We start from the raw sequence: 14,688 nt of genomic DNA, 5'->3' as shown, positions 1-14,688 counted from the left end.
AAGTTGCCGTATTCTCCTAAATTAGTTAGAGTCTTTTACAATAATCTAAAAATTCAGGATGATGTCATTTTTTCTGAGGTGCATCAAATACCAATTGTTGTTGATCAATCTCTATTTTATTCTCTGACTAAACTAAGCAATCAAGGTGTTCCTTTTGAGGGCACTCTAGTTGATGATTGGAAAAATGTCTATTCTTGTCATGATGCTCGTAAAATGGTCTGTAATGACCATGTTGATATGACCGACATATTGCTTGCTGGCTTATTCACCTTTGAGTGTCACATCATGCATTATATCCTTTGTCGAGTCTTGCTTCCTAGGTCCACCAATCTTGCTCAGGCCTTTAAGGAGGATTTAATCTTGCTATGGGATCTTCATACCGGTCGCCAAATTGACTGGGCCCATCTTGTTTGGTACTGAATGCATAAGGCATTACAGGCCAATGCACCTCTTCCGAATCCGTATCTTGTCACTCTGTTTCTTCAGCATTTTAATGTTCCTTTAGAGGATGAACCTTTTGTCAAATTTAAAAGATCATTTGCTATTGGTGCTGGTGCTGTTGCCTCCTTCGAATACCGGAAGGATGAGGATGGCCTATGGGTGCTAGGGGTGGGAATAGGCCAGGCCAGACTTTAAAAGGCCCGAGCCTAGCCTACGATGAATTTTTTAGGCCTGAGCCTGACCTATAGCCTATCAAAGGATTTTATTTTGGCTCGACCTGGCCTTTTTAAAAGCCTAGTCTAGCCTGATAGCCTTTTTAAAAGCCTTCTTCACATTAAACCTTTAATATTCCTTTGATAGTTGTTTTTACCAAAAAAAATAACTCACCTTTTATAATAGGCTAAACAAGGCTTTAATATATAATTTGGCTTAATTTTTAATCTAACGTTAAAACGTGACACAAAAAACCAACGTGAACATGCAAAAAACTACATTGCCTCTGTAATGAAAAAGCTATCTAAATATGATAGTTATAATGACATGCAAAAAAGTATTGATAGAAATCATATATCACCAAGTAACAAAAAACCAACGTGAACATGCCTAAATCAAGACTCATAATGAACCTTGTTAAAGGAATAAGAAGATGAAAGAAAAAATGGCAAGGTTTTGAAGTTTTACCTCTATCAAAGCTTGAAGTGAAAAGGATATGATTTTTGTTTGCTCTGTAATTGTTGTTAGTTGTGTTCTCTATTTTACTTCAACAGAGAGAAACGTAATAGGAAAAGGAAACGTTAAAAGGAATAGGAAAATAAGCCAATAAAAATAATGAGGAATATAAAGGGAATGAACTGAATCTCTTAAAACTAGTAAAAAGAATGAAACGGCAGTTAGCACATGACTCACACCACTTAAATTGTAATTAAAGTCTTACTTGATTATAGGAATGGAAGTTATGGAGCAGTAGTGTGTAATCAAAGTCTGCTAGTTTAAAAAAAAAATTATTAAATATACCGTGTGTTCTATTCAATGCAATGACAAATATATATTGGTACCCAAAAAAATAATATAAGTATATATACATATATATAGGTAAGCCTATCAGGCTTACAAGGCTTTTTAATAAGCCTAAGCCTAGTCTATTTAATTTAATAGGCTTTTAAGAAAGCCCGAGCCTAACCTTTTTATTAAATGGGCCAGTCCAGGCCAGGCTTTATGTAGGTCAGGTCATAGGCCTGTTGGATCAAGTGGCCTCAGAATAATTAAGAAGGGGGGTTGAATTAATTATTCCTAAACTATTACTAATTAAAAAATTACTCTTCTAAGGCTTTTACTATGTTGTTAAATGAATAAAGAGTAGAAGAGAAACTTAACCAAAAGTAAAAGCGGAAATTAAAAGAGTAGGGAAGAAGGAGACAAACACACAAGAGTTTTTATATTGGTTCGGCAATAACCCGTGCCTACATCCAGTCCCCAAGCGACTTGCGGTCTTTGAGATTTCTTTTCCAACCTTATAAAAATCCTTTTACGAGCGAAGATCCACAAGGGATGTACCCTCCCTTGTTCTCTTTGAACAACCTAGTGGATGTACCCTCCACTAGAACTGATCCACAAGAGATGTACCCTCTCTTGTTCTCAGTCAAACCCAAGTAGATGTACCCTCTACTTGTACCACAAAGGATGTACCCTCCAATGTGTTAAGACAAAGATCTCAGGCGGTTAAACATTTGAAACATTGTGAAAGGGGATACAAAAGAATTCTCAGGCGGTTAGTCCTTTGAAATCTTTTGTATATGGGAAAGGGAAGAATCAAAAGAATTCTTAGACTGTGTCATTTTGAATTCTTTGACAAGGGAGAAGGGAGACACAAAAGAATTCAGGTGGTTAGTCATTTGTTCTTTTGGAAAAGGGAGAAGAGAGACACAAAAAGAACTCAGGCGGTTAGTCCTTGGAGAATTCTTTTTGGCAAAGGGAGAAGAGATGAAAAGAATGAATAGCACAAGTTTTCAAGGTTTGGAAAGCTTTTGGCAAAAGGAAAAAGAAGAAGAAGTTCAAAGAGATTCAAAAGTTGTAAAGGATTGTATTGTAAAGGTTGTTCAAGATTATTGAAATGCAAAACAAAGCCTTGCTTTTATAGACTCTTCATGTCTGGTCAAGAGAACCATTAGAAGAGTTATGACCTTTAGAAAACTTAAAACCAATTTGAAAAAGTCAAAAACTATTTGATGAGTTACATCTTTTGATTTGTTCAGAAACTAACACTGGTAATCGATTACCAAATCAGTGTAATCGATTACACAAAGATTTTTAGTGAAAGAATGTGACTCTTCACATTTGAATTTGAATTTCAACATTCAACACACTGGTAATCGATTACCAACACATTGTAATCGATTACAACTTTTTGAAATCAATTGGAACGTTGTAAATTCAGTTGAAAACTTTTTCAAAAACATTTTGCTACTGGTAATTGATTACAACAATCTTGTAATCGATTACCAGAGAGTAAAGACTCTTTGGTAAACAAGTTTTGAGAAAAATCCATGTGCTACTCAGTTTTTGAAAAAACTTTTTCATACTTATCTTGATTAAGTCTTCTCTTGATTCTTGAATCTTGAGTCTTGAATCTTAATCTTAATTCTTGGAAGCTTGAATCTTGAAACTTGATTCTTGATTCTTGAAATCAAATTTCCTATTGAACCTTGAAGTGTTCTTGATTCAATCTTGAACTCATTCTTTGATTCTTGAGATCATCATCTTTGTTATCATGAAGTGTTCTTGACATCTGAGCTTTTTGTCATCACCTTTGTTATCATCAAAACTTCTTTGAATCAATCTTGATTCATCATGAAGCTTGCTTCTACAAGGCCCTTATAGGCCGGCCTGGCCTATTCCCACCCCTAATGGATGCGTAAACAAGACCTGTCACCTCCCAATCCTGATGAACACACACCTTCCCCACCACTGCAATGTGATACCTCCTCTTCCTTATTGAATGATGTCCTCACTGAGCTACAAGATCTTCAGGCTTTCATCAGTGATCACTTCGATGCAATGGACTCACGTATCACACGCCTTGAAGACGACCTGAGCTTCATTCGATGTTGCTTTGATACTCCTGCAGATTCTTAGACGTTTCTAGTGTAGAAGCAAGCTTCATGATGATGAATCAAGTTGATTCAAGTAGTTTTGATGATGACAAAAAGCCCAAGAGAATGATTACAAGATTGAGTCAACAATTTCAAGATCAAGATTAAATCAAGATTAATTTCAAGATTCAAGAAATGACATCAAGAAGAATCAAGATTGAAGAGAAGATGATTTCACAAGGGAAGTATTGAAAAGAATTTTTCAAAAACCAAACATAGCACAATTTTGTTTTACAAGAAAAGTTTTTCTCAAAATTTTCTAAGTTACCAGAGTTTTTACTCTCTAGTAATTGAATACCAGTTTTCTGTAATCGATTACCAGTGGCAAACTTTGATTTCAAAAGCTTTTAACTGAATTTGCAACGTTCCAATTGATTTTTAAATGGTGTAATCGATTACAATTCATTGGTAATCGATTACCAGTGTATCTGAACATTGAAATTCAAATTCAAGTGTTAAGAGTCACATCTTTTCATAAAATGTTTTGTGTAATCGATTACATGATTATGGTAATCGATTACCAGTGACAAGTTTTGAATAAAAAGTCAAGAGACGTAACTCTTTCAACGGTTTTCAGGTTTTTCTCAAGGTTATAACTCTTTCAATGGTTTTCTTGACCATACATGAAGAGTCTATAAAAGCAAGACCTTGACTTGCATTTTAATATAACTTTTTTACACAACTTTTTAGAACAACTTTTGAGAAATCTTGAAACCTTTGCAACTTATCTTTCTTCTTCTTCCTTTGTCAAAAGCTTTCTAAGTTTTCTGGTTTCTAAACCTTGTTCTTTCACAGAAAACAAAAGTGTGCTATATCTTTTTATTCTCTTCTCCCTTTGCCAAAAAGAATTTAACAAGGACTAATCGCCTGAATTCTTTTTGTGTCTCTCTTCTCCCTTTTCCAAAAGAACGAAGGACTAACCGCCTGAATTCTTTTGTGTCTCCCTTCTCCCTTTTCAAAGAATTCAAAAAGACACAGTCTGAGAATTCTTTTGATTCTTCCCTTTCCCTTAAACAAAAGATTTCAAAGGACTAACCGCCTGAGATATCTTTTGTTTCCCCTTCACAAAGTTTCAAAGGACTAACCGCCTGAGAACTTTGTCTTAACACATTGGAGGGTACATCCTTTGTGGTACAAGTAGAGGGTTCATCTATTTGGGTTGTTGTAACTGAGAACAAGAGATGGTACATCTTTTGTGGATCAGTTCAAGTGGAGGGTACATCCACTTGGTTGTTCAAAGAGAACAAGGGAGGGTACATCCCTTGTGGATCTTTGCTTGTAAAGGTTTTTACAAGGTTGAAAGAAATCTCAAGGGCCGCAGGTTGCTTGGGGACTGGATGTAGGCACGGGTTGTTGCCGAACCAGTATAAATTCTTGTGTTTGTCTTCTTCTTCCCTACACTCTTTAATTTTCGTTGTGCACTTTAATTATCGCTTTTACTTTTGGTTAAGTTTCTATTTCTGTTCTTTACTTTCTTAACATTATAGTAAAAGCCTAATTGAATCTAGTAACATTAAGAAGGAAAGTTTTTAAATAGTAAAGGTTCATTAATAATTAATTCAACCCCCCCCCCCTCTTAATTATTCCGAGGCCACTTGATCCAACATCTAGTATTATAAGTCCTTAATTTTCTAGACATTTTACTATTTCTGCCTTGTATTTAGCTTTGGCTATTTAGCATTTGGTTAGTTTTGTGCTTTGCTTTGGATATTCAGCATTTGGTTATTTTTGTGCTTTGCTTTGGATATTTAGCATTTGATTAGTTTTGTGTTTTGATTTGGATATTTAGCATCCGGTCATTTCGGCTTTTTGATGTTGCCAAAGGGGGAGAGAAACTAAGGGTAGATCTTTTCTAAAAATAGGCAATAAATTGCAAATTTAAGGACGAGTAAGGGTGAGTGCTCGCCTTGCAAATTGAATATCGTTTATCTTGTTTTCAGATTGTTATCATTATCAAAAAGGGGGAGATTGAAGCTTCATATGTTGTATGAAGATTTTGATGATGCCAAAAGATTGAAGCTATTCAATGTTGATTCAAGTCAAGATCAAGAAATCAAGAGAAACGATTTACAATAGTCCTTATATGTTAAAAGAATCACTTAAAAAGGTTGCAAAGGTTTGGCCTTAAAAGACTTAAGTTTTCAAATATCATTTAAAGTTTTTAAGTAAAAATTTCATCTTGAAAATTATGTATTTCTCTTTGGTAATCGATAACCAGAGGCTGTAATTGTTTACCAGAAGCAAAAATGTTTTTAAACAGCTTTTAGAAAAGTTTGAATTTAAATTTTAAAAAATTGTAATCGATTACCAGTCACGAAAGGTTTTGAAATTCAAACTGAAAAATCATGACTCCTCAAAATTAACTGTGTAATCAATTACCACAGATCTGTAATCTATTACCAGTGAAAAAATTTCAAAAATAACTCTGAAAAGTCACAACTCTTCACAAGTTTTTTGAAATGTCTCCAAAGGCCTATAAATATGTGACTTGTGTTCGAAATTCTTTAGAGTTTTTCAGAACATTCATTGTCCTATTCTCTCACAAGAAAACCTTTGGCCAAAAACTTGCAAAATCATTAAGTTATTGAGGTCACTTGGTTATTGAAACTTGCAAGAAAACCTTTGTCTGCATATTTCTTTTAAAAAGATAATTAAAACTTGTTAGGGGAAATTTTCTAAACTTAATTCACCCCCTCTCTTAAGTTATTGAGGTCACTTGGTTAACAATGTACTCTTTATCATTGGTTAATATTGATTGAAAATTACAATTATGTGAGAATTTAATTAAATAAGATGTAGAATCAGAAATTTTTTTAATTTGCAACAAATTTTAACTAATGAAAGAAAACTTATTAAAAAGAGTGTGTTTTTAGTATTTTCCCTTTTTAAAATGTGAGTAGTATTTGTATCTAAATTATATCTATATATATATTATATACAAACTAAGGTAACATTGTTGGCAAATTTTTACATGTATAAATCTTTCAGACAACTACACAAAACCACACTCACAGACAAATTTTATTTTATAGGGAAAAAAAATTCAAAATTCAAACACAAAAAAAAAGTCATTTTAGACCCAAAGGATGTGAGTTAATGTAAGACGCAAACTAATTTTGGACTATCAAATGAAAAATTTGAAAACCTATTTCAAACTCATTGTATCCCATTCACTAAAATCTTTTACTCTCTTCTTTTTGAAAATGTTTACAAAATCTCCCAATCCCCCTGATAACTGTTGTCGTAGTTATTTCTAACCTCTTTAAAGAAAATAAACCGATTAATTTGGTTCACACCTTCTCCTCTATGGGATCATCATTTTACTGAGACAGGTTTGGATGTATGCGGGAAAAAGAGAGGATTTTGGGAGAGGAAGAAGGCAAAACAAAATTGAGAGGAAGAGGAAGCGTAGAGACGTATCATCAATGTGAAAACTGACCTAACATATCTCTATTTATAACTAGGGTACTCAGGGCTTATTATTTACTCTATTTTTCTTCATTTTATCATTTTATAAAAAGAAACTCTATTTAAATCCCTATCAAATGAATAAATAAAACATTTTTTAAGGACATATTTATTTTATTTACCTTAAAACTATTATTTTATTTAATAAAATTATTTCTCCTTATTTGTTTAATTATAAAACTTCATTATTTTTCTAAAACTCTGTTTATTTTTAAATAAAATCCTTTTTAATTTATTTTACAAAAAATGGAGTGTTACACTCAAAGTAGTCGTCTATCTATCCCCTACGAAATAACTGCTCCATCAAGAAGGTATATGCTAGACGAAAGTGAGCCCACTAATGAGAACCGATGAAGAACTCTCTAAGGGATTCTTCTACACTCAAAGATGCTAAGCGAAGATCTGTCCTGGTGCTCATCATCCAAACCTGAAAATGTTGGTGTAAGGGATGAGTACTCCACCCCTTTCAGAACCATGAAAATCAAGTTACTTGGCTAAACTAAGTCAAGGGATTGATAGTCTCACCATGGAACTTAGACTCTTTCTATCTAAGGAATTAGGACTAGAGTAAAATTGTGGGTTGATGATAATATTAAGGCTATAACATGAGTAAATATCATTGTTTACACATGAGAGGATGGTTTGGTGAAGTCAAAACCCAATGTTTTCCATTATTTTGTCAAAAATGTTTTTTGCACTCTTAGTTTTTGTAAAAACTCCCAAAACAATTCTTAGTTGCTTTTATTATTAGTTTTAGCTCTTTATTTTTTTGTCACAACTTTAAATCCTTTTTCAATGCCTATTTATTGTTCATAACTTCTAAATTTGTTTTTCTAGTAAGTTGTCCTTGTGAAAATTGCCAAACATTGAACAAGGCCTATGTACACGATACTTGTAATTCCATTTTATACTTCCTGTACGACTTGGTACACTTGCCAAGGTCATAACACTCCTCTACCCTGTTATTGTATGGTTTTATTTCCATCTTCTATTTGTAAGGATCAAATCTAACTTTCTTTGTTAACCATTTTTTATTATTTTTTTCCTTTGTGTTGCAACAAGGAAAAGTATTTTTAAAAACTAATTAATGAGACAAATACGATGATTTTCCATTATATTCGGTATGATTTATTATAATTTTTATAATGGTAAGGGTTAATTAATCATAATTTTTTATAAATATAGTTGATATGTTGCAGGGTTGGTTATTTAGGGTTTATTTCATTTATTTTTTTGAGTGTTATGATGACATTGGGGCTTGGGAACAATGGTGCTAGGGCCTGGGAACAATGACATATGGCTTGGAGTGGCAAAGCTAGGCCTGGGAATGGCGACACTACGACCTTGGAACAATGACACTACAGCCTAGGAGCGACAACGTTGGACTTGGTACTGGTGACACAATGCAAAGTGAGTGTGAGAAGGAAATGCAAGTATGTGACTGTATATGGTTCTCACACTCTGTTTTCATTGATTTTGAAATTGGAGTTGGAACATGTTGATATGGACCTCAAAATTAAACTTATTCGGTCCAATAACCTAGGTTTAGACATAAAATATACCTCATTTGATTTAGTAAAGACTATGAAACCTTAATTTCAAGTTTTGTGCCTTTTTGGTAAATCCTGCACTATTTTGAATGAACTGTACATGATGCAATCCTACCCCGCAAGGGCATTGGATAGAAGACTCCAAGAAGATTGGGCCAGAGATGAAAGAGAAGGCCCTAAGATTCTCATGAGCCTTAGGGTAGATTTTGGGCCCATGGGCTAAGTATGAGCCCGCTTATCTTTGTACATATTAGATTAAGGTTTCATTATTTTTTGGCCTTGTATTTAGGGCTCCATAATATAGGTAAGGTACCCTAGAAATGTAGGATTTTTCAGCCCTTGTATTTTAGGGCACCTAGACTAGTTTTTGTATTAGGGGTAGTTTTGTAATTTCGCATGCATTAAGTGAATATTTAATGTGTGTGTTGGAAAATAAATTAAATTGAATTGGGAGAAGCCCAATCCAATTAAATTTTAGAGGGGGAGGTGAACATTTGCTTGCTACACCCCATTGCCACAACATATAGTCACACTTTGTGCATGTCCTTCATGCTTTACATGCCTCATGACACCTAAGCACACTTAGTGGAGAATCTTGGACTTGATCTTGGATTAGTGGGCTGAACCATAACTAAAATTCCCTAATCATAATTAGTGAAATTTTGGCTCCAAAATTTGGCTCCACAAATTCAATTTCAAATCCAAGTGAAATTTGAATAGAAATTCAAATTTTCCTCCAATTTTGTGTGACACTTAGGCTATAAATAGAGGTCATGTGTGTGCATTTTATTCAACTTTGATCATTTAAAAATTAAACTTCAGATTTCAGAGCTCTTTTAGAGCACAAAATTTCGTGCTCTACTCTTCCTCTCCCTTCATTCATCTCTTTCTTCCTCCAAGCTCTTATCCATGGCCTCCTATGGTGGTGAGCTTCTTCTAGACTCATCTTCTCCTTGAAGTGGCATCTCCTCTCTCTCTTCCTTCTCCATTCTGCTACCATTCATCTTCCAAGAAGCAAAGGAATCCATTGATGAAGAAGATCCTAGGTATACAAGCTCCAATGGAGCTTACATCATGTGGTATCAAGAGCATCTTCATCTAGGTGATGTTTTTTTGCTTCATGTATCTTTTTTGTTCGGTGAATTCTCTTTAATTCCTTGTTCTTCATCTTATTCTCCATGTATATCCTCCATTGTCTTGTGGTTTGGTGTTGTTTATAGTAGATTAAAAAAAATAAACCGATTAAATCTTAGATCTACACTTGTTCTTGCATTTCTATGGTTCAAATTTTGTGGATCTACTCTTGAATCTTGTTTTTGTGTTGATTTTAGGTTCTATCATTTTTCATTCATAATATTCTTGTTTTGAACCTTAGATCTAAATTTTCTTCCAAAATATTGATTAGAAAAAAAAACACAAAAATCTAAGTGTAAATCACTTAATCTATGTTGTCTTAGAGTCATGTTTAGTCATAGTAATTGTCACATTATGTTCTAAGTTTGTGTTGAATTTTTATTTTTTTGATTGAATTCTAGATACATTTTTTCATGTATTCTTTTCATTCTTAGCCTATCTTTTGAATTTTGAGTCTAATTCATGCATGTTATTTAGTTCATAACATGTTCTAAATCAATTCCTAGAAGTAGTCTTGTTGTTGAACTTTTTTTTTGTTTTCTAAGTTTCCTACATGATGCCTATGACGAAGTTTAGTTGTGGTGCTGAGTTGTGGCTGGATTTGTGAATCAAAATAAGTCTTAAGCTCTCTTGAATTGTGTTATTCAAGATAATTGAGCATAAGCAAACACAAATTGTAACTATCCAAGCCTTAAGCAACATAAACACTACTCTTGATTTCTAGGTTGAAATCGCTGGTTATAAATTACTGGGAATTGGTCACTATGTTTTTTGAGCTGAAATTTTTACTGAATTTTACAGACATCTGGACAAAAATTATGAAAAAAGAACCAAGCGATTTGGATTAAAGGAAAAAAATAAGAAAAATCACACAAGTTGGCTGAAAAATCAATGTCCAGGAAAAAGAAAGTGAAAAGGAAGTGTGCTTGTTGTTTTGGCTCAAAATTTGTTCTATAATTGGTGCCTATTTTATACCAATCCTAGTTCTGAAATTTAAATTGAAAATTATTGTGAAAACAAGTGCCAAAACTAGAGGTTTCTTAAGTTTTTTTTTTACTCTACTCTAGAGCCATTCTATGTTTCTCTTTGAGTCCTAGCTTGCTTTTATGTGATTTTCATTGCTTTAATTGTTGAACCATCCTTGAAAATTTGTCTTGTTAAAACTCTATTGGTTTAACTTTCATCTCATTTTTTTGGTCTTTGGTTATTGCTTGTCTCTTTGTTTCCTTGTTTGTAAGTTTCCCTATAGGGAATTGGAAAGGAGGATTGGTGCCATCCCTTGAAGAATTTGAGTCAAGAAGCAAGGGGCCAACCACCTTAAGAGCTATTGGAATAAGAAGCACTCCAAATTGAGTGAAACACAAAAGAGAGAATAGCCACCAAAATTAAGGACTTTTTTTTGTAATTTTGTAATTGACAATTTTCTTTGCTTTCAAATTTTGTAACAAAAAGGTCTTTCATTGGAAGTAAGTTGGGAGCCTTCGCTAGGTCTCCCTACTTCCATTTGTGTGTAATAATTTTAGGCAATTTTCCCTTAGGATAGTGAGTGTTTTGTTGGGAACCTTAAATGAGGTCATCCAAACACTCTTAGGATCCGCCTAGTGTGTATTTCTTGCACTTTAATTTGTTGCTTACTTTCATAGCTTATTTCCTTTACCTTCCATTTTCAAACCATCTAGATAGCTTGCTTTTTACCAATTAGTTTTTACCTTATTTTTTACACCTCTTTTAGTGTTTATTTTGGCTAGTTTCAACCATAGTTTCTTTGACCTTTTGTTTTCAAACCCCCAACAAGAAAGAACCACAACTTAGGAACCAACATAAGTCTTCATTCTTCATCCTTGTTGAACCAATCTCAGACTTATCAAGGTAATCCTTGTGGCATCTACCCAGACTTATCTTCCTTCACCGGAAGTGGCGTCATCCAAACCTTCGTAGCCTGTATCAAAAGATCCGCCCCGTAAGATTCACATCATCTGGTATCAGAGCTTCGGCTCTTGATACAGGTTCTATCCTATCATATCCTATCCTATTTTTTTTCTTCGTAATTTGTCTAGGTTCGTGTTTTTGTCCTTGTTTTGTTATTTGCGTTCTTGTTCTTGTTCTTGTCACGTTCTTGTTCTTGTTTCTTGTGTCTTTCAAACTTTGTGTCAAAAAAAAAATTGTTTGAGTTCTTGTTTCTTGTTCTTGTGCCTATCATATTGTATTTTGTCTTTTGTTCATAACTTTTGTTTTAGCCTATTCGAATTCTGTTTGGGGTAAAAATTGCCTAATTGCCGAATTGCTAAATTGTCAAATTTGCCTAATGATGATTGCCTATTGAACGAATTCTAATAGCTAGACGTCTGAAAAAAAAACAAAAAAAAATAGAGAAAAAAAAAGAAACGAAAAAAAAAGAAAGAAAGAAAGAAAAAAAAAAGGAAACAGTTGCAAAAAAAAAAGTTGCAAAAATTTTGAAAAAAAAAAGTGGGTGTTTGATCTTTGAACACGAAATTGAGGCATTTAGAGGTGTTTTTTTGAAAGAAAATCGTGGAACAAATCCCCTTATCTAGATTCTCCTCTGAATTCTGAGCGTTTTGATATATAGTGGGCCTCAAACGGACAACTGTAGCAAAAGTTATGAGCATTTGAAGTTTACTTGTCCTATCTGTTGTCCTATCTAATATCTTATCTGTTATCCTACCTAATATCTTATCTGTTATCCTACCTAATATCTTATCTGTTATCCTATCTAATATCTTATCTGTTATCCTACCTAATATCTTATTTGTTATCCTATCTATAATATCTTATTTGTTATCATATCTGTTACCCAAATTAAAGCTCATATGTTATCCAAATCCAATCTAATATATTATTATCCAAATCAAGTCCAAGTTGTTATCCCAAATCAAATCTGTTTGTGATCATTATATTGTCTTTCCTTTTATTTTATATTACCTTATGTGTCTAATTTGGTCCATCCAGGAACTTAAGAGGAAACACGAGTGGTAAAAGGCAAGAGAGAATACATTACACAAAAGCCTATTGAGAGCATTAAACACGAGTGTACTACCATCTAAGAGTTAAACACGTGAGTAGAGTGTTGTGAGGTCCTGAAACCTTAATAATTTTTATTGCACATTTTTTTCCTGTTGAATTATGGCTGGAGCAGGTGGTGGTGGTGACGAGTATCATCAGTTGGACGGAGCTCAACGTCTGTTACTGGATGCGATGAATGCACAGATGCAATGTTTTCTGGACCGTACCAATGAGGAGGTCTATGGACGACTAGAAGCTTTGGAGAACCAAGCCAATCAGAATGCTAGACGAAATATAGATGGGAATAGAGGTAACAATGGCGGTAATGACGGACCGAGGCAGAACCGGGTTGAGGGAGTAAAGCTCAATGTTCCTCCCTTCAAAGGTAGAAGTGATCCAGATGCCTACCTGGACTGGGAAATGAAGACTGAGCACGTATTTGCCTGCAATGACTACACTGATGCGCAGAAAGTCAAGCTAGCAGCAGCTGAATTCTCCGACTATGCCCTTGTTTGGTGGCATAAATACCAAAGAGAAATGTTGAGAGAGGAACGGCGAGAGGTAGATACATGGACTGAGATGAAAAGGGTGATGAGAAAAAGGTATGTGCCCACTAGCTATAACAGAACCATGCGACAGAAACTCCAAGGGCTGTCCTAAGGGAATTTAACCGTGGAAGAATATTATAAAGAGATGGAAATAGCGTTAGTGAGGGCCAACATCGAAGAGGACTCCGAAGACACAATGGCTCGTTTCCTGAATGGTCTAAACCCTGAAATCAGAGATGTTGTTGAGTTACAGGAGTATGTGGTGTTGGATGACTTGTTACATAAGGCGCTCCGGGTTGAACAGCAAATTAAAAGAAAAAGTGCAACAAGGAGGAACTCACCCAATACTTACAACCAAAACTGGGCCAACAGATCCAAGAAGGAGGGAGGTAATTCATTCCGACCTGCAGCCACATCCCCGCATGGAAAGTCAGCAACGCCTAGTGTAGGTGGAAGCAAACATAACACCTCCACTTCCTCATCCAATACTGGAACCAGAAACATAAAATGTTTCAAGTGCTTAGGCAGAGGCCATATTGCTTCTGAATGTCCAACCAGGAGGACCATGATCATGAAGGCTGATGGAGAAATCACTAGTGAGTCTGAAATCAGTGAAGAAGAAGTGGAAGAAGAAGAGTATGAGGAGGAAGCTATGCAGGGTGATATGTTGATGGTGAGAAGGCTGTTGGGAAATCAAATGCAGCCACTGGATGACAATCAAAGAGAAAATATTTTCCACACCAGATGTGTAATTAATGGTAAGCTATGCTCTTTAATTGTTGATGGAGGAAGCTGTACCAATGTTGCAAGTTCCACATTAGTGACCAAACTGAATTTGGAAACTAAGCCTCATCCTAGACCATACAAACTTCAGTGGCTTAGTGAAGATGAAGAGGTAAAAGTGACTCAACAGGTTGAGGTGTGTCTCACCATTGGGAGATATAATGACAAGGTGCTGTGTGATGTGGTCCCAATGGAAGCGACCCATGTGCTGTTAGGAAGACCGTGGCAGTATGATACCAAGGCAGTGCATGATGGCTTCACCAACAAAATCTCTTTCAAGCAAGCTGACAAGAAGATTGTTCTCAAACCGTTATCTCCTCAAGAGGTTTGTAAGGATCAGATAAAAATGAGAGAAAAGAAAAAGAGTGAGACACTTGAGAGGAAAAAGAGTGAGACACTTGAGAAGGAAAGGAGAGGAAAGAAAAAGAGTGAAACACTTGAGAGGGAAAAGAGAGAAAACAAAAAGAGTGAAACACTTGAGGGCAAACAGCTTTATTTAGCAACAAAAAGGGAGGTGAGGAGGGTGCTTTGTGCGAGACAACCCCTCTATTTATTGTTTTCTCAACGTCATATGTTGCATGCTAACCCAATTGA

The sequence above is a fragment of the Glycine soja genome, chromosome 18 (assembly GCF_004193775.1).
Source record: "Glycine soja cultivar W05 chromosome 18, ASM419377v2, whole genome shotgun sequence".
Lineage (NCBI taxonomy): Eukaryota > Viridiplantae > Streptophyta > Magnoliopsida > Fabales > Fabaceae > Glycine > Glycine soja.
The sequence above is the reverse complement of the archived record's forward strand: the minus strand, read 5'-3'. Positions refer to the sequence as shown.